This window comes from Triturus cristatus, chromosome 11, assembly GCF_964204655.1.
Source record: "Triturus cristatus chromosome 11, aTriCri1.1, whole genome shotgun sequence".
Classification (NCBI taxonomy): Eukaryota; Metazoa; Chordata; class Amphibia; order Caudata; family Salamandridae; genus Triturus; species Triturus cristatus.
Window position 1 is genome coordinate 694,821,142 of NC_140594.1, and position 18,668 is coordinate 694,839,809.

Sequence of the window (18,668 nt, forward strand, 5' to 3'; positions counted from 1 at the left end):
TTCATTGCACTTTTCAAACAACAACTAAACTCATATCTTCACTATATGGGTTTCAATATATTTAGTGGGTGCCATCGGGCACTAAACATAGGGCTGGTAGCAATTTTAGAAGAAATCAAGCAGAAAATGATGGGTTGCAATTCTTGCCTGTTGGTGATGGAGCAGTGCCACCTGAGGGATAGCTCGGGTGTCTGGGTCTAGACCTCTGGGTAGACGTAGTGATATGATATCTCAGTGAAGCTTGAACATATGATTTATGTCTAAAGTGAGTTATACTTCTTCTGCCTAAAGCTAATGCCTGTAGGACCAGTGTCTCAAAGTGCCTTGTAAGACAGATGCAGAATTTGCTTTAACGTATGGCATGTGTGTTTTTTCTCCGGGATGGAGTCTAGGCAGAGGGAGTACACCATCAGTCCCCTTATGTAAGCATTTAATCGCTTTGTCCCGCCTCTTCACACTAGAGTAGGCTGGCACTCATACACTTGTAAATACCTTATTCTGCTGTCAAACTGAACCAGGGTCTGTCACAAGCGCCATAAGTCTGATATTGCATATAATGGATTGCCAATGCAAAAGCATTGCAAAATGAAAATACTATTGTGTGCTCTACTTGTTCCAGTGTTAAAATCTGAATCTGGAAACCATGTTGTCTGCCTGGTGTCTCTCTTGTGCCCCATTCAAGGGTGTCTCTTTCCCTACTTAAGTCAGGCTAAGTGCTTCGAATAGTATGGTCATTTAGGAATATGGTCATTCTTCTCACAGGAATTTTGGAGATATTTGTAACAAACATTGCATTTTTTAATGCACATTGCCACCGCAGGATTTAAAAACAACTTTAATATTTTAGTGGATTTGACACTTCATGTGCTGGGCTCATCAGAACAGAACTAAAACATGTATTTTTTTAACCATATAATATTAAGAGGCATGATTTTTGTTTCTGTTGGAATGACCTAATTGCAGGACATTGCCCATAAGCTACACATTCTATCTTTTTTGCAGGTGCCCTAGACCTAGTTGCTCTCTGCACAGATGTAGCTCAGTTATGCTCAATGTGGAGTGCTATTTTACTGTTTTATTTTGATTTAGGATAGTGCAGAATATTGGCAGAGTAATTACCAGGTGATAACATTGCCAACTGATTGGCACTGCCTTATTCAATCATAAGAGGAATGGAAGATGCATTATGAATCAAGCCTTTGACTTGCCATTCACTCATCCCAAAATGAGGTGCAGTAGCCTACTATGCTCAATATTCTGAGACCTGTACATGTGTGCGCCTCAAACAAGCATATGCTGCAACATTCCAACGAGCAGACTGAAAACGTATCCTTGGTCAACAGTATGGTAGCAGCTCCTTTCAAAGATAGAATTAAACATATTTAATGGACTCACAGTCATTTCAAAGAAGGACATTCTGTAGCACTGGCAAAAAGGGTGGCTGTCTTGCAAAAACTGATTCTAAAGTGGTCTGTTTTGAAATTTGTAGAAGCTGCTATTTAGTTTTCAAATTACGTATTCGCCTCTTAAGGATTTCTGTTAGTAGCCTATAAACATTGCATATCCAGTAAAACATGTTTGTTGTGATCATATCAGGTTTAATGTATCATTATGCTCTTGTATTGAATCTAAGGATAGCTCCAACACATTTGTATGTATTAGCTCACCTTCTCCCCTTGAAGTCCCGATCTGGTTGAACCCCTGGTCATTGCTATTTGAACAGTACATCTTCCACTGGTGTGGCCCCTTAGTGCTGTAGGCTGTCTGGAATGTCTGGAATATTCACCAAAATACAGCTCTGAGACTTCTGAAATGTGTGTTTCCACATGAATCTGAGCTTTCTAGAATGTTAAATGTTGTACTGCTCTGAGCTGTCTTGAATGTGTGATGCTGCACTGATAGGGGCAGTCTAGAATGTGTGATGCTGTACTGCTCTGGGCTGTCTAGAATGAGTGATGCTGCACTGCTCTGGACTGTCTAGAATGTTAAATGCCGTACTGCTCTGGGCTGTCTAGAATGTGCAATGCTGTACTGTTCTGGGCTGTCTAGAATGAGCGATGCTGCACTGCTCTGGGCTGGTCTACAATGTGCAATGCTGTACTGCTCTGGGCTGTCTAGAATGAGTGATGCTGCACTGCTCTGGGCTGTCGAGAATGTTAAATGCCGTACTGCTCTGGGCTGTCTAGAATGTGCAATGCTGTACTGGTCTGGGCTGTCTAGAATGAGTGATGCTGCACTGCTCTGGGCTGTCTAGAATGAGTGATGCTGCACTGCTCTGGGCTGTCCAGAATGTGCAATGCTGTACTGCTCTGGGCTGTCTAGAATGTGCAATGCTGTACTGCTCTGGGCTGTCTAGAATGTGCAATGCTGTACTGCTCTGTGGCTGTCTAGAATGTGCAATGCTGCACTGCTCTGGGTTTTCTAGAATGTGCAATGCTGTACTTCTCTGGACAGTCTAGAATGAGTGGTGCTGCACTGCTCTGGGCTGTCTAGAATGTGTAATGCTGTACTGCTCTGGGCTGTCTAGAATGAGTGATGCTACACTGCTCTGGGGTGGTCTAGAACGTGCAATGCTGTACTGTTCTGGGCTGTCTAGAATGAGTGATGCTGCACTGCTCTGGGCTGTCTAGAATGAGTGATGCTGCACTGCTCTGGGCTGTCTAGAATGTGCAAAGCTGTACTGCTCTGGGCTGTCTAGAATGAGTGATGCTGCACTGCTCTGGGCTCTCTAGAATGTGCAATGCTATACTGCTCTGGGCTGTCTAGAATGAGTGATGCTGTACTGTTCTGGGCTGGTCTAGAATGTGCAATGCTGTACTGTTCTGGGCTGTCTAGAATGAGTGATGCTGCACTGCTCTGGGCTCTCTAGAATGTGCAATGCTATACTGCTCTGGGCTGTCTAGAATGAGTGATGCTGCACTGCTCTGGGGTGGTCTAGAATGTGCAGTGCTGTACTGTTCTGGGCTGTCTAGAATGAGTGATGCTGCACTGCTCTGGGCTGTCCAGAATGAGTGATGCTGCACAGCTCTGAGTTCTCTAGAATGTGCAATGCTGTTCTGCTCTGGGCTGTCTAGAATGAGTGATGCTGCACTGCTCTGGGCTCGTCTAGAATGTGCAATGCTGTACTGTTCTTGGCTGTCTTGAATGAGTGACTCTGCACTGCTCTGGGCTGTCTAGAATGTGCAATGCTGTACTGTTCTGGGCTGTCTAGAATGTGCAATGCTGTACTGTTCTGGGCTGTCTAGAATGAGCGATGCTGCACTGCTCTGGGCTGGTCTAGAATGTGCAATGCTGTACTGCTCTGGGCTGTCTAGAATGAGTGATGCTGCACTGTTCTGGGCTGGTCTAGAATGTGCAATGCTGTACTGTTCTGGGCTGTCTAGAATGAGTGATGCTGCACTGCTCAGGGCTGTCTAGAATGAGTGATGCTGCACTGCTCTGGGCTGTCTAGAATGTGCAATTCTGTACTGTTCTGGGCTGTCTAGAATGAGTGATGCTGCACTGTTCTGGGCTGTCTAGAATGAGTGATGCTGCACTGCTCTGGGCTCGTCTAGAATGTGCAATGCTGTACTGCTCTGGGCTGCCTAGAATGAGTGATGCTGCACTGCTCTGGGCTGGTCTAGAATGTGCAATGCTGTACTGCTCTGGGCTGTCTAGAATGAGTGATGCTGCACTGCTCTGTGGCTGTCTAGAATGTGTGATGCTGCACAGCTTTGGGCTGTCTAGAATGTGCGATGCTGCCCAACTCTGCGCTTTCTAGAACATAAGTTCACACAATGCTCGGGATGCCTAGGAAAATAAGCCCTCACCTGGTGCTGGAGATGTGGAGACCACAGCCTCATGGAGGACCTAGGGTGAAGGCTGAAAGTGTAGGATGCTGGTGGAGTATTGTGTGAGTGGTGCTGTGTGTACTGTGTATGTGATGTTTTTTTGTTTTTGTTAGTATGTGCTTTGACTGTTTATGTGCGTCCCAAGACATAGTATGTTTGATATCAATGAGTTTGGTTGTAAAACATCGCCTAGTGTTGCATGTGTGCGCAGTTGTTAATGGTTGTTGCTTTTAGGACTGTGAATGAGGTGTTGTCATGTAGGCTACTGTCATTCAAGAGTTTGAGTTCAAGCGTGTACAGGCTCGAGCTGGAGAATACAATGGTGGGGTAGGGAAGCGGGCTTAGAACAGCGTAAAAAGAAAGTGTGAAATGAAGAGTAACATATCGCCAGTGAGTGGGCTTTCCACTGTGGCGACGGGTTTTTGCATGAAGGATAGTCTGGGCAGTGGCTTGGGGCTAAACAGGAGGGGAGGTGATGAACGGGGAGAGGGGTTATGTGAATGTTGTGTTGATGGCAACTTTTTGCAAGTGGCCTGGTTTCTGGCAAATTGATGATTGCAGGGGAATGATGGTCTCACGCAGGATACAGGACAGCATGGTTTTGTTTATAAACTAAATAATGATATTCGCTTGCGTTCCTTTGGATATAGCTCGACGTAACAGATATGAGATGGAAGCAATAGAAATTGGCAAGAGTCGAAATCAACCACTAAGACTGTATTGAAACGAGGAAACATGAGTACTTTGGCCCATTACGCCTCCACTACACTATGACACTGAAATAGTCAACATAGGTTAGGAAAAGGCCCTCAAGACTCGGATCCTTCACTTCATACGACTACCATAAAGGCATTTTACTGCCTCCTTGCCGCCCCCATGGGTAAGGTTGAAAGACTTACCCCTCCTCCACGAAATCCCTTTTGAGGGTAACCTACATCCTTCCAACCTCACATCCACAAAATGAGGTTTGGGAACAAAATCCACCAGCTGAGAACCATCGCTGGATGAATCAATGCTGCAGGCCGATGTCTCAACAAAGCGCCAAGTATTGAGCAAAGGCTGGGCTATACAAATACCCACCATCATAACAGATGCAAAGTCTCCAAGGCCCAGTGGACACGTGCCCTACAAATATTGCAGCCTTTTAATTTATAAAAAGGAGTCCTCAAGGTCTGTCTTCCATGCTTGCAGTACAGTCTGTTGCAACCTTGCCCTTTCGCTGGTTACCTGCATGGAATGCCTTTTTGTACCAGTCATGCAATGCATCAGGCTTTTGAATACTTGGGGATTAGGAAAACACAGTAGACTCTGCAGCAAGAGTTTCCTGGTGGCTTATACTACCAAGCATTTGCAATGCAATAGGTCTCGCATTACTGAAAGTTTGAACTATTGGTGATGCTAATATTAATCCAACGCCAATAGCTCAAACTTTGAGTAATGTGAGACCTAAGTCATTGAAGCATTCACTCTTTAGACATCTTAAGCTAAAGCGTGGGTGCCCCGATTGCTTCAAAAGCAAAGGAATAGAAAAAAAAATCTATTTCTTTACTTTTGGAGCAATCGCGTCACCCGCGTTTTAACTTAAGATGTTTAACGCTAAAGCGCGGGTGCCACGATTGTAACAAAAGTAAACAAATAGAGAAAAGAATGGTGGGCACGTGCTTTTTTTTCTAATTATTTACTTTTGCTACAACGGCGGCACCCATGCTTTATCTTTAAATATCTTAAGCTAAAGCGCAGGTGCCATGCCGTGATTGTGTCGAAAGTTAAGAAATAGAAAAAATTCACATTATTTCTATTCCTTTACTTTTGAAGCAATCGCGGCACCCGTGCTTAAGATGTTTAAAGCTAAAGTGCGAGGGAAGCCACGGTTCCGCATAACAGGGGGCCCAGCGCGAACTTGAAGACGCTGGCCTGCTCCACCTTAAGCAGTGCTGGGGACAGAGTTGGCACCATTAGGAAGGAAGGGCAGTTACACCCACCAAAGAATGCAAGAGTACAGTGCTTCTTTAAAATACAAGCAGCATGCGCTCATTCATCCTTCCGCTCACCCTTCCAATGCTTACCAAATGTCACTCTCATTTACCAAAGTAATTTTATGTGACTATTAATTTTACTAGCCCGAGCCAAACCTTGACACGCTTGGAGTGTTTCCTCAGGCCTAAGTGCCGGTAGGCCAGTTTCATATTATTTCTGATTAAAAAAAGTAAAAGAAACAGAAAAAGAAAAAGAAAGGCATGCGGCCACGTTAGGCCCCGCAAATATTAAAATAAAGGTGCGGCAGCCATTTTTTTTCCAAGGTGTGCTGCACAGCATACAGTAAAAAAATTTGTTGCAAGAGAGCTGTCCTGCATGCAACAGCAGGTTGGAGAAAACCATTTAGGAAAACAGTGCTCGGAGGCTGCAATTAAAACCTACCAAGTAACAACACATGTAAAAGTGGGTATCTTTACGGGAGGTTAGAAGAAGAGAATAGGCGGTACTAAGGAGGGACTACTAAGCCTATTGACCAATGAAAAGACATCATTTACAAAGGACAGTGACAGGAGCCAATTAAAAAGATGGGCGGAGCTTCATGCCCATATCATGAATACAGCATGTCTCCAAGAGACAGCGCAAGCGCTACCTAGGCGAGACCTAAAAATTAAACAGGTCATGTCAAGAAACCATGAACGTGTCTTTGAGGGAGTTGCCAAAAAGTGCATGTTGTGAAGCTAGCACAAAAAGGGTGGCAGTCCTTTCATAAATTTCACGGAACATCCGTTATTTATAAATCACGTTCATTGTCCATCATTATCCTTTTTAGGTACGCAGTTTGTCAATAATTATGGGAATTGCAGATAGCTATAGTAGATGTGGGACCAGTCAGATCTTTGAATTGCAATGAAGTGCCTACAGCTTAGAGAAGAAAACGAACAGAGTCAGGTCTACTTATAGGTCTTAAAAAAACAAGAAGCATTGGAATTTGCAATACACAGCACCGCTTTCCTACATACAGATGTATGTGAACTGTGCAATTGTGGTGGGGATCATAGAAGGCTAAAAAGAACAAGATAATATGTAACTATTTGGTTTGCCTTTGACCTAAATATAATTCATACACCTTAAATGAAAAGTAAACATGTTAAATGAATCTGTAGGTGATGAATTGTTCAGGTAGGAAAAGTTAGTTGATTACTGTGATCACTTCAGACGCTTGTTTGTCTACCTGGAGGCCACCTGATTTGAATCCTGTGTGGTGCACTGAGGAATGATGACATGAATGTAATACAATGACATATCAAACTGTGACAGAAAGCACTGTGAATATGTAAGTCAACAATTTAAGTGCACACATTATGATAGCTGTGTCTTAAAAAATGAATTACAAGCAGTCTAAGATAGGCTCGCCAATTGCTTTGAGATTTGCTCTTAAACAAATTGCAAACATTTATATTTCGTCCTTTTAACAGACACCCTTGAGAGAAGGCGTGTTTCTGGCTTTTAGCTGTGTGGCCGAGGGCCGGGCTGGGAACCAAAACTGGCCCTGGCAAAGTGCTCGGCCGCCACCCCCCCTCCCCTGTAAAGGGGGGGGAGTTGGGGGTGCCGCCGAGCTCTTTGCTAGGGCCGGTTTTCGGCCGATTTTGTTACAGGGCCGATTTTGCAGCTATGCTGCAAAAACGGCCCCAGGGGCCCAGAACCGGCCCCCTCCCCTGCGACCCACTGGGGGATTGCCCGGTGCCCGCTATGGCCAGTCCGGCCCTGGTGTGGCCCTCCTCTCGATTCACAGTGCAGGAGATCCTCTCTTTCTCACGATCAACATTAACACTTCAGGGGTAATAGTTGTTAACAAAAAGTATGGGAACTTAAAAAAAGCTTGGGAATGTCTTCTTAGTAGATCTTGTACACTTTGACCTCTATGCAGAGCTCTACACAAATGTCAGCAATATGTAAATTGTCCATCTCAGCTCCATAAGCAATTGGGATTGAAAGCTTTGACATGCAAGTTACACACTGAATACTCACATACTCTCTCTGTTCACTCCCCTTTCAACCTCATCGTGCCCTCACTTCTAGCTGTTCCTTCCTCTGTGCTACCCTTGCCAGTCATTTCCACATGCCTCCTTTCTCTATGTTCCCTTCATCTCGCCTTTGTCTCAAGCAACCTCTTTTTTCTCATTCCGTCATTCTCTCTGTCAACCTCAGCATCTGTTTGAAACTCTTTTTCACTCCATTATCTGCCCCTTCTCCCTCTGTGATCCTCCCTCCTTCACATCCGTTCTATCTCTCTCATCTGGTGGACCCTCGTTCGCTTTCCTCTTCTCTCACTATTCACTTTGACCATTTTGAATTTCTGTCTCTCCTTCTTTGTCTCGATCCCTCTCTCCTCTTTCCTCACCATCATTTCTCTCTCCATTTCACACATTTTTCTTCCTCCTGTTCTACTTTTCCCTTGATCCCTTTCTCCCTCCTCTGTTCCACACAGTCTCTTTCTGTGCCCTTCACACACTTGTGTTCGGTCACATTCTGTCTGTGATGTCCTTGTGCACCTGCAATAGGATTTATACCCGAATGGACTTAAAATTACATGATATAGGGAATTGGTGTAATTTTCGTGGAAATTCACGTAGCAAGGGTAAGGTGAAATGCAGAAATTAAGCAAGATTTTGCCAGTGTAATGAAATTGTCACTCCCGGTCCTAGTGTGGGTGACAGGACAAGGGCATATCTCCTCAGCATATGTCATTTGGTTCTAGGAGTATCCCAGTGCAGGATGAAGCAGGGAGTGAGTCTGATGCCCAAAGGTTTGGGCAATATGGGGAAACCGTACCCAAGAGCTCAGATAGGCAGCAAAGAAGAACCAGGGTTTCAGCTCAGCTGGAGAACCGTAACAGCCTGGGTTTTCGTTCAGAGTTAAGGTAATCAACGGTTTGCCTAAGCGCAAAAGAATTTAAGACAATGGGGCATATTCACGAGGAAGTGGCGGTGAGAGGCGTTCAACTCCTTGGCTTAACGCCTCTCACCGCCACTTCGGAAACGCCAGGCTGCACCCTATTCTCAAGAATGTGGTGCAGCCTGGCGTTCCCCCCTGCGTTGGCGCTAAGTCTCACAACTTAACGCCAACTTAGGCACCCTTGCACCAGAGTGCAAGGGTGTCTGCGAGCAGGGAGGTTTGTTTATGTACAGGAAGGTGTCCCTTCCTGCACATAAACAAACCTAAAATGCCGTTTAGTAACTTACATGTGTGCTGCTTCATGCAGCACACATGTAAGTGACAAAACAGCATTTTTTAAAAGGATTGTTTATGTACAGGAAGTGACACCTTCCTGTACATAAACAAACCTCCCTGCTCGCAGACACCCTAGCACTCTGGTTCAAGGGTGCCTGAGTTGGCGTTAACTCCATGGCATTTTGCTATTTCCATGTGTGCTGCACAAGGCAGCATACATGGAAATCGCAAAAACGAGGAGAAATTAAGCATTTCCCCTCGTTTTGCCACCTTAAGACAAGGATTTTTCTGGTCTTAAGTTCGGCGCTGCCACATATTATTGCCGCCCTTGATAATAGGTGGCAACGTCGAATACAATGGGTGTTGCGGTGGTACGCCCACCGCAACACCCACTGCACGACCCCTCTCACGCTAAGTTTAGCGTGAAAGGGGCCCTATTCTCAAGGCAGCGTTAACCCTCCCCACGTTAAGTGGATTAATGCTGCCTTGAGAATAGGACGCTGGCCCTATCCCCACAGGAACGTCTAAAAAAGTGATGTTCCCATGGCGATAGGGGCTTGAGAATATGCCCCAATATATTTAAAGTGTGAGAGCTAAAGCTTTAGGCTGTACGTATTCACAACTGCCTGTATGAGTGCAAGACCTGCATCTCAGCGTCTGTAATCTTCACAGGACTCAGGGTCTCTGCAGGTAGAACTTTAAAACTAACACCACACACTGAGCTAATCTTGGTCAAAACTGGGATTCGAAGCACTATATAACTGCTATGATACACTGTTAAATACTTGGAACTATATTAGGCACATGTACTGAAAAAAAGTCCTTAGATATGAAGAATCCTCCTACATGTGCAGAGTGAACTGCAGCAAGTTCTAGAATGGAGCAATATTTTAGGGAAATAAACAAGATGGAGATTTCTGGCTGCTTTGATGCCACACTCGCCTCCGAATGTGTCGATGCAGGAATCGCACTATTTGCTGTTTTCAAGCTTATTACAGCAATTGCAACATTTGAGGTGATGTGCAAGCGACAAACAGCATGGAAGACTTGCCTGCATGCCAGAAATGTAGTGTAGAGCAGCAAGGGGAGTGGTGAGCATTAACTCCCAAAGTAAAAAATAATAATTTGATGCAGCATTGAACTAAGGAGGGTAACAGGAAGCACTGATAGACAGTGGGGGTTGTTCAGCGAGTTCATTCTAAAGGGGGCTTCTTCAGGCTGTATGTAATTGCTTAATTTGAGCCAGTGGTTTCCAGTGCTTGGCGCCGGCACTTAATTGTCCACACTGGCACCTATGGCAGTCTGCCACTTGGGGGCGCTGTTTGCCTTATTTAGAGTTGAGCTCAACAGTTGTTTATTCATTCACTACACATTAAAAATGACTAATACCTGCCACCCAAGCTATTCTTATGGATTTGGGGGCCTGGAATAGTCCGAATTGTCACACTTGTAGGTGTGTTATGGTCAGTAGTTGTGTTTGTATTGCCACTGGCAACGCTGGCAGGGGCAATAGGTGGAGCAAGCTGAAGGGATCTCCTAAGGAAGGCCCTGGCACGTATTTTTGTTTTACAAATTAGGCACTGCTGTTAGTTGTATTTGATTAGAGGCGGTCAAGAAAACAAATTAGCAGGGAGAGCTGAACCAGAGCCAAGTGGAGGCTGGCTCTAAGAGCCTGTGAGCAAGCCGAGTCCTGAATTTATCTGATATATAAATCATGCAATAAACATCACAGTTTATGGTAAGTTGCCTTCAAAGTTCCAGAACCTGTATTTCTTTAACACGCTGGAGAGTTTCACCTTAGAACATCAGATTCACAGAAAAGTATTTATTAAAAGTGGGAGTTTTTAAATATGATCTGAGAAACATTCCTGCCCACAACCTTATGACATGTTATTAGTGAAATAAGAGCCAAGTTAGTTGTCATATGTACGGTATACTTTGTCTACACTCTTATCTTAGATGGAGCAACTTTATAAGCTATTAAATCAAACAAAAGGCAGGTTCTTTGTACAGCAAATATCCTGAACTTAAGTATTTGAAGGTGCTCTCATATGTGATAGTGACCAAAAAGGATTCTGGGTGAAATATGTATTACCTAGGGTCACACAATTAAGTCAAGCAGAGAAGCTGCGATTGGTTCAAGATTTTCCATTTTCATAATGTTTAATTCAGCCTCTAGACTGGACTCTCTGCCATGAAAGGTCATTGCTTTGTGCTTACTTCTTGGAGAATATCAGAGTTTGGGTAACAGGCAGAATCCTACTTTTCTTTTGCGCAATTTTACAAAGTTTTTACCTTGCAGAAAGACATAACAGTGCTTCAATACACACACAGACTACATTACATGTTCGCTTTTGTCGTCACAGTGACATTTGCCAGGATTCACAGGATGCTGAGCCAAGGCAGGGATTCAAACCCTGCTCCCGATGGTGGGCGGTACAAAAGGGGGTGGTGATGGACGGAGCATCAGAACCAATCAAACACTCACACCCAGTCAACAGATCTGGGTTTGATCCATCACCGTTCTTTAGCCCACTCTGCCACCCCAGTTCAGACATAGCCATATGCAAATCAGTCTGACCGTGTGCCTCATGGGAACAGTCCAGCCCGAACTGGTTCTGATGCTCCGTCCATCACCACCCCCTTTTGTACCCGATGGTGGGCAGCTGTAGCCACGAGGCCACATTGACCGCTAGGAGAATTTAGCTCCTTTTGAACTCGATGGTTCTAGACGGCCTCGAGCAGAATCGCAGATCCAGGCATTTGGCTCGAGTCTGACTCGAGCGGTCAGTGGCCCCTCCACCTCTCTATTGAATGCAAATACTGTGAAAAGGAGGCGGCGCGGAACAGAGGGCGAGGAATGAAGGGAACTGAACTGAAGGCTTAAAGAGGAGACAGTAAGCAATGGGGAAGCGAAGAGACAGAAAGGAAGGAACAAAGCAGGAAAGAGAAAGGTAGAGATGGCGAAGTGGGGTAAAACTGCAGGATTTGGATAGTATATCGTACACGTGTGGGGCACACCAATTACATGGGACACGGACACCTGGTTATGGGCTGGGCCAAAGACCCCGAGCGGTCTTGCGCCCCTTTATTTATCCCTTCGGGCGCGCCCGCCCTCAGGATGCGCGAGTGCGTGGAAGCCTGGAGAAGGGAAGGGAAAGGAAAGGGTCAGAAAAGAGAAAGGCTAGGAAGACAGGGAAAGTTAAGTGAGGGGAAGGGAAAGACAATTAAGAGAAAGGATGAGAAGAGGGAAATGGGTACGAGAGATGAAATAAGGAAGTAGGAAGACTAGGAAAAGAAGGGGGAAGCAATGAGTGTTCGACTTAAGGAGGAACATGAAAGTGAGAATGTGATAAAGAAAGGGAAGTGGTACATAAACGCAGGATGATCACGTATAGAGAAGAGCACATGAAACACAACAAAGGTAGAGCTGCCTGATCTATCAATATTGATTACATTGAAATGATTAACAAAGGGAGCCGTCAATAGACTGATGAAAGACGAGTCAGAGTGGAGGGCAGGCTGAGCGAAAGATGAACGGGCGGCCCGTGAAGAGGAAGTGATAGGTGCTGACAGGAGGCAGGTTTACAACACGCTCTTAGAAGAAAATGAAGAGCCTGTCAATAAAGAGCATACCTCACTTCGATCCTTCTCCGGGGGCTGGGCTGCTAAAATATTAAAGACAATGCGCAAAGGCTGCCCAGAGCCTTCCAGTGGCTTAAAGATGGCGGTGCAGGGTGATGGAGCCTCAGTGCAATGGCCCGGCCTCGGGAGTCTCTACAAGCACGGATGTGTCACCTCCTGCATGCTAACACACGGTAGTGAGGAGGGAGGGTTGAGCTTGAGCTGTGGCTCACACACAATAGTCACATTTGCAGTATTGAACAAGAAATAGCAAAGCCATTAGTTGTCATCTTTGGGAATTTTTGGCTTTGTCAATGCCATTTGGCGATTCTGTACAGCATCAGCAAAAAAGCATTTTTTGGTGCAGCATGGCCGTCAGTGGCCCTCTCATTTTGTAGACGTGTGTATGTGTTACGAGACGTTGGCACGCATGCGTCATCATTGAAGTATGAGTGTGCATCACAATGTATGTGCGCACCTACGAAATGACATGAGCGCCTTTTTTCTGTTTACTGACACAAGATGGATCATTAAATGCAAACAATGAAAATAAAGTGGCACAGAATCACTTTTCTTTCTTAAAGGAGAGGGACCGACACCGATTTGCTGCCTGGCCCTGCAAAAAAAATCTGTAAAAAAAATAGGACCACGCTGGATCTGAAGGCAATGGATAATCATGTCAGGGTTGCAAAAAGCAGGTGCAGGGGTTAAAGTAAAAATAAAGGCAGGAAGGGAAAGCAGCATGCGAGTTAAGGAGCAACACAGTGGGCAGGAGGAAAAGTACATGATGGAAAGAACAACACAGTGAGGGAGAGCACATGGGCAAGAGAAAGTAACTCGAAGCACATGTGGGGAAGGAGAAGCACCCAAGAGATGACTGCTGGAAAACACATGCACTCTCACGGAATGCTTAACCAAAAAAAAAATGAGTTCCCTACAAATGAGCGGTGGAAGGATAAAAATCAGCCAGTCAAGAAGATGGTAAAGGGGATATGCTCCAGGGGCGGTACAAACACATGATAGAGCAAGATGAACAAGAAAAATCATTGAATAAGAAGCAAGAACATGACAGTGACAATGAAGCCAACCAATGGAAAGCAATGGACAGCCTTTATGCCCACTGTATTTCTTCATAAGCTAACAATAGGTGTTTTGCAACCAGACAGCTTGCACTGCCTCGAGAGCAATATCTAAAAGCAGACCACATGGCCACATTCATCTTTAACTTCTTTTCATTCACACTTTTGCTGATTTTAACACAAACAAATATTAGCTCAGATAAAGCAATATATTTATATAAAAAAAATGATTTTGAAGAATACACAAAAAGGTCTGCTTCATCCTATCTTCGAATCACGCAGGAAAAATATCATGCTTCATATGTTTTAACACATTATATGTAATGCATTGCTGGCACTGGGAAGAAAGTATAACAACGGTGAACATATTTACAGCACAGAACACAAGTTGGATTATAAGAATGTGTCTTTATAGAGTGCTTCATAATAGTTTTGGCATCTCCAAGTGGTGTAAACATCAGGTGAAAGTAGCATGCAATTTTAGCCCTTCTCCACCCTATCAACATATATATATATACACATACCAAACACTGTTAACGCAAACATATTTGAACATCACCAGCCCCTGAAACATGGGCACCAAGTAGGAAGTTAATGGGGAGGAACAGGAAACAGTTTCTGACTAAGTGATTTTTAGGTCTCGGCTAGCGAAGGCTGCGCTTGCGCAGTCTCGCTCGCGAGATTTAATGACTTGGAGAAGAGGGGCTTGAACCTGCCCCTCTTCTCCCCTGTTCTCCATTGGCTGGCCTCTTGAATGCTGGCCAGCCATTGGAGAAGAGGTCAGTCATTCCGATTAGGCCCCGTCCTTTTCGGATCGGGGGGCGTGTTTTTTGCAAGAAGTCTAATTATCTCCTCCAGCCAATGGCTGGAGGAGAGAAAAGACAAACACGCCCCCGAATCGGAAAATGCCGCTGCCTTTCTCCGAGGCATTTCTGCTCTGCCTCGGAGAAAGGCAGTGGTGTGCTTGCCTTTTGCTCTGCCTTGTTTTACTAAAGCTAATTGTATATCAGTCTTACAACAGTACAGGGAGCTCGTCGATCAGAGCTGACGTCTAGTGCACTGCAGTAACAGGACAAGTCTGTTGTGAAACTTGTGAACGCGTTTTGAACTGTAGCGGAAGCAGTTTGTCCCCGTTTGCTTCCTGTACCCAGGGAGAGATGGCGGCGCAGGACAGTGATGCAGAGGAAGAGGACTTCGTTACATATGGGAAACCTCTCGAGCCTCTGGATTGAAGGTAATTCCCATTGACTCGGGATGATAATTTTACTTCTCTCCCTCGGATGCGGGCATTTGTCCTAGCGAGTCCTGTGAGGCAGTTTGCGTGGCATTAATGTTTACACACGCGACTGTAACACGGGGAAGCACAGTCACATTGCCCTGTACTTTGTGGTGTTGACGTGCTGGGTACAGCCGGCGGCTTTCAACATGTAAACAGCTGTAGAGAGTACATTTGTTTCGGGTCCACGCGCGAGTAGCTCACCGAGTCCATGTTTAACTTTTGCATTCTGTGGCCTGCAAGCTGTTTGTTCCATTGTAAAGTAATACAAGTATCAGAACGCAAAGAAAAAACTGGAGTGCGATAACGGCAAACGCATGAACCTGGGACTATTCAGATATCACAAACGTAAGCAGACATATCAACACGGGCAGACGTGTTCGTGCGGGGGGACTGCTTGGAAGTGGTTGGCCAAGCGACAGGGGTATAAGGCGTCCAGCCATACATTTACTGAGCGCAACAGCACACATTAGAAAAGGCTGTGACCACGGGAATCACAGGAACTGTGGCGATGCCGAATTCTGAATTGGTTTTGCATTTCCACCACAGGACTACACACAACAGTCTCTATGAGCATGAAGGAGGAGAATGTCATGGGGAGAAACCGCAACGGGCTAATGAGAAGGGTGGACCGCCAAGGAAAGGCAAACTAATAGGAAATAAAACAAGCATATACAATGCAATGGTCTCGGCATTGGTAAAGTTAGAGCTATTGGCATTGCTCATGACATTATTTTTGTTTATGTTTTTGTTTTTAAAACATTTAAAGAAACGGCATTGTCATGAGCAATGTCAATAGCTCTAACTTTAACAATGCCGGAACCGTTGCATTGTAAATGCTTGTTGATGTGTGTGACAGCCTGCAGATGGAAGTAAAAAAGAGCAAATGCTTTAGAAACATTACTAGCCAGCCACCTACTGTTCTTTCCTAATGCCAATAACCTTGGCTGGGCTAGTGGAGGTGGCCATCTCAGATCCTGTTTTGATTCCTATCACTTATCAACATTTCCTGTTTCTTCAGGGGTAACAGACAGACTCCAAACTCAAGTGTATGTTGCTGCCCAGGTTGCAAGCCAGCCTAATGTACCTTCCACTCCTTTTTAGGTATCGCCTGAGCCAGCGCATGCGCTGCTCTGCGAGACATTTAGCAAACGGGCTTTTAAAAGTCCGACCACTGCTGGCATAGAGCGTGCAGTTACGCACACAATGACAAGCAGAGGCGCCATCTGGCTTTCCTCTCTCGTCATGGTGCGCGCACATCGCACACCACTCGCCAGCCTGCTTTCACTCGCGTGTTTTAAAAAATATATATTTTAGCGCACACGCGCACTCAGCTCCCGGGCTTGTTTAAACTTCACTTCTATTTCAATTATAAATATATGCTTGTTTTCAGCGAGTACAACAATGTATACCTTTTACACAAAGTGTTTTTAGTCTGGGGGTAGAAAGAACCATTACACCAACGTGCGGTGCCAACTTTTCTTGAGCAGCAGTGACTGAGGTAAGTGCTTCGGAAGAGCATTCACGGAAACACTGCCTTGAAGTACACAGGATATGTTGAAATGTTAGGCACTGTCTGGGCGCTCTGGTTCATGCTCACTATGGAAGATTGGAATAGCAGACTCTTAACTACGGACTGCTTAGCTTACACTCTGATCCTAAACAGCACCACACATCATGTCTTCTTCAGACATGTGCCAAGTATTTCAGCCAGCTCAAACTCGCCCTCAAACCGTTAGTTGCTGTAAAATGTTCCTGCATTCTGTGTTACAATGAAACAAACCGTGAACTTTATATGTCGGGGTAAAGGCAACTCACTGTTCCACAAGGTCAATGAAAAACACAAAACTGCGGTTTTGTAGCAAAGTGAAGCACATTGTTTCCGGCACCCGTGAGTCACCAGCAATTAGAAGATGTGGATGAGCCACTGGCGTGCATATTTTTGTATGAGCACAATGCGTTGTCTACAGCAAAATGGCAGCTTCGCTTTGCCTTTCTTTTCAACACAGTAATCCAATTCTTTCCCGCACCGAGGGATTTCATGTGTGCATGCTTGTCCCTTGCCGTCCTCCGCGTACACCCAAAGCAATATCCATGGCCACTTGAATTATGCGGCAGGGGAGGAGCAAATTATGCTACAGTAGAGGAGCAAATTATGCAGCAAGATAAGGCAAATTAGGCAGAGCAAAGCGGCACATTTTGCATAATTATTTTGGCTTTTTTCTTTTTTACACGTCAGCAAAGGTAAGTCGCACTTTGACACCCAAATACTGAAATAAGCAACTGGTGTCAAGTCAACAATTGGTAAGAGCCTTTCTCTGTGCGGCAATGTGTTGCCCATCTTGAAAAAATATTTGATCCTTTTGAGCTAGAAACATTTTTTTGGATGAAATCACAGCTTTTGCAGCAGATGGAGAGTGTGGCAAATGTAGAAAATTCATAATTATGTAGAAAATGTAGCAGCTGCAGCCGCAAACTCTCACAGTGCCAGTGGCCATGACACGGTCTCTTCTCGCACCAGCACTGATGACCTTTCACCCATGCTTTTAGATACTTCTTGGCTCACACCACTTCCAAGATATGTCTGCTCTTCAAAATGGAACCCTGATATTTCTTCTTAATACGCTGGGATGCATAGGTTTAGGAGTGGCATAAGTTCTCTGCTCTGTTGTTTTACATACCCCCCTGCTTCAGCCATGTCCTGCACCCTCACTCGTGTACCCGAAGGCATTGGAGTGCTTTACATGAGCACCATGTACATTACACTGACACTTTCGCTTTTTTCCCTTTTTTTTTCGATTACACTGGGGGGATTAAGTGATTTGCCCAGGATCATGGCATATTGAGCCAACGCCGAGAGTTGAACCCAGTTCCAGGGTCAGCAGCTCTACGTTAGACATGCATTCGTTGTGTTAACCCACTAGCGCCTGACCCGCTTGCCGCCATTGTTTTTAACAAGCCCCCCTGCTTTTAAAACACCACCTCACCCTGCTCCCTGCAGTGGTATAACGAAATTCTATTGACTTTTGACAATGATTTGTGAACTTTAAAACTAAGTGGGAGTTTCTGTCATGGAGCGACATGACAACTCCCTATAAGGAGAATAACCTGTTTTTATAACGATGCGTACAGCCACAGTTCATAGCACACTAAAATAACAAGTGCTGTATTCCACAATGTAATTGCATCTTTCGCTTTTGTTTCTCGTGTGTATTGTATTCTAGTCCAGTTACTTCTGAAACTCCACTCCGGGTTTTGTCATTTATCGCACGCTCTGTGCAGATTATGCTCAATGTTTGTTCGTTGTTTAACATGCGTGCTGCTCGTTTATTTCCTTGTTCAGAGATTGCCAATTCGATTCCAGGAAACAATCCTTCAGAAGTCCTGTATTGCGCCTTATGTTTTTTGTTTTGTTTTTTAAAAACTGCCACCGAGATGTCAGAAGTCGCAGCACATACGCCCTTTCTCCTAGTGTCGAACGAGCGCAAGTAAACCATGAGTATCTGCGGGCGCTAGACATATTTGTGAAAGTTATTCTAAACAGGTCTGTGCGCGAGCCAGGCTGCATTCTTGGTTTGTTTAAATATATTCATAACCGCGAGCTGTTTCTCTTTCCCTTTTTACTGCATATTGTTTTATTTCTGATTCTGA

At 44.9% G+C, this 18,668-nt stretch overlaps 1 protein-coding gene across 1 annotated transcript in view; it reads right to left on the reverse strand.

Annotated features, from left to right (window-relative positions):
• The window catches only part of LOC146785328 (ephrin type-B receptor 1), a 793,299-nt gene that overhangs the window by 253,736 nt on the left and 520,895 nt on the right, over positions 1-18,668 (reverse strand). The window lies entirely within an intron of this gene.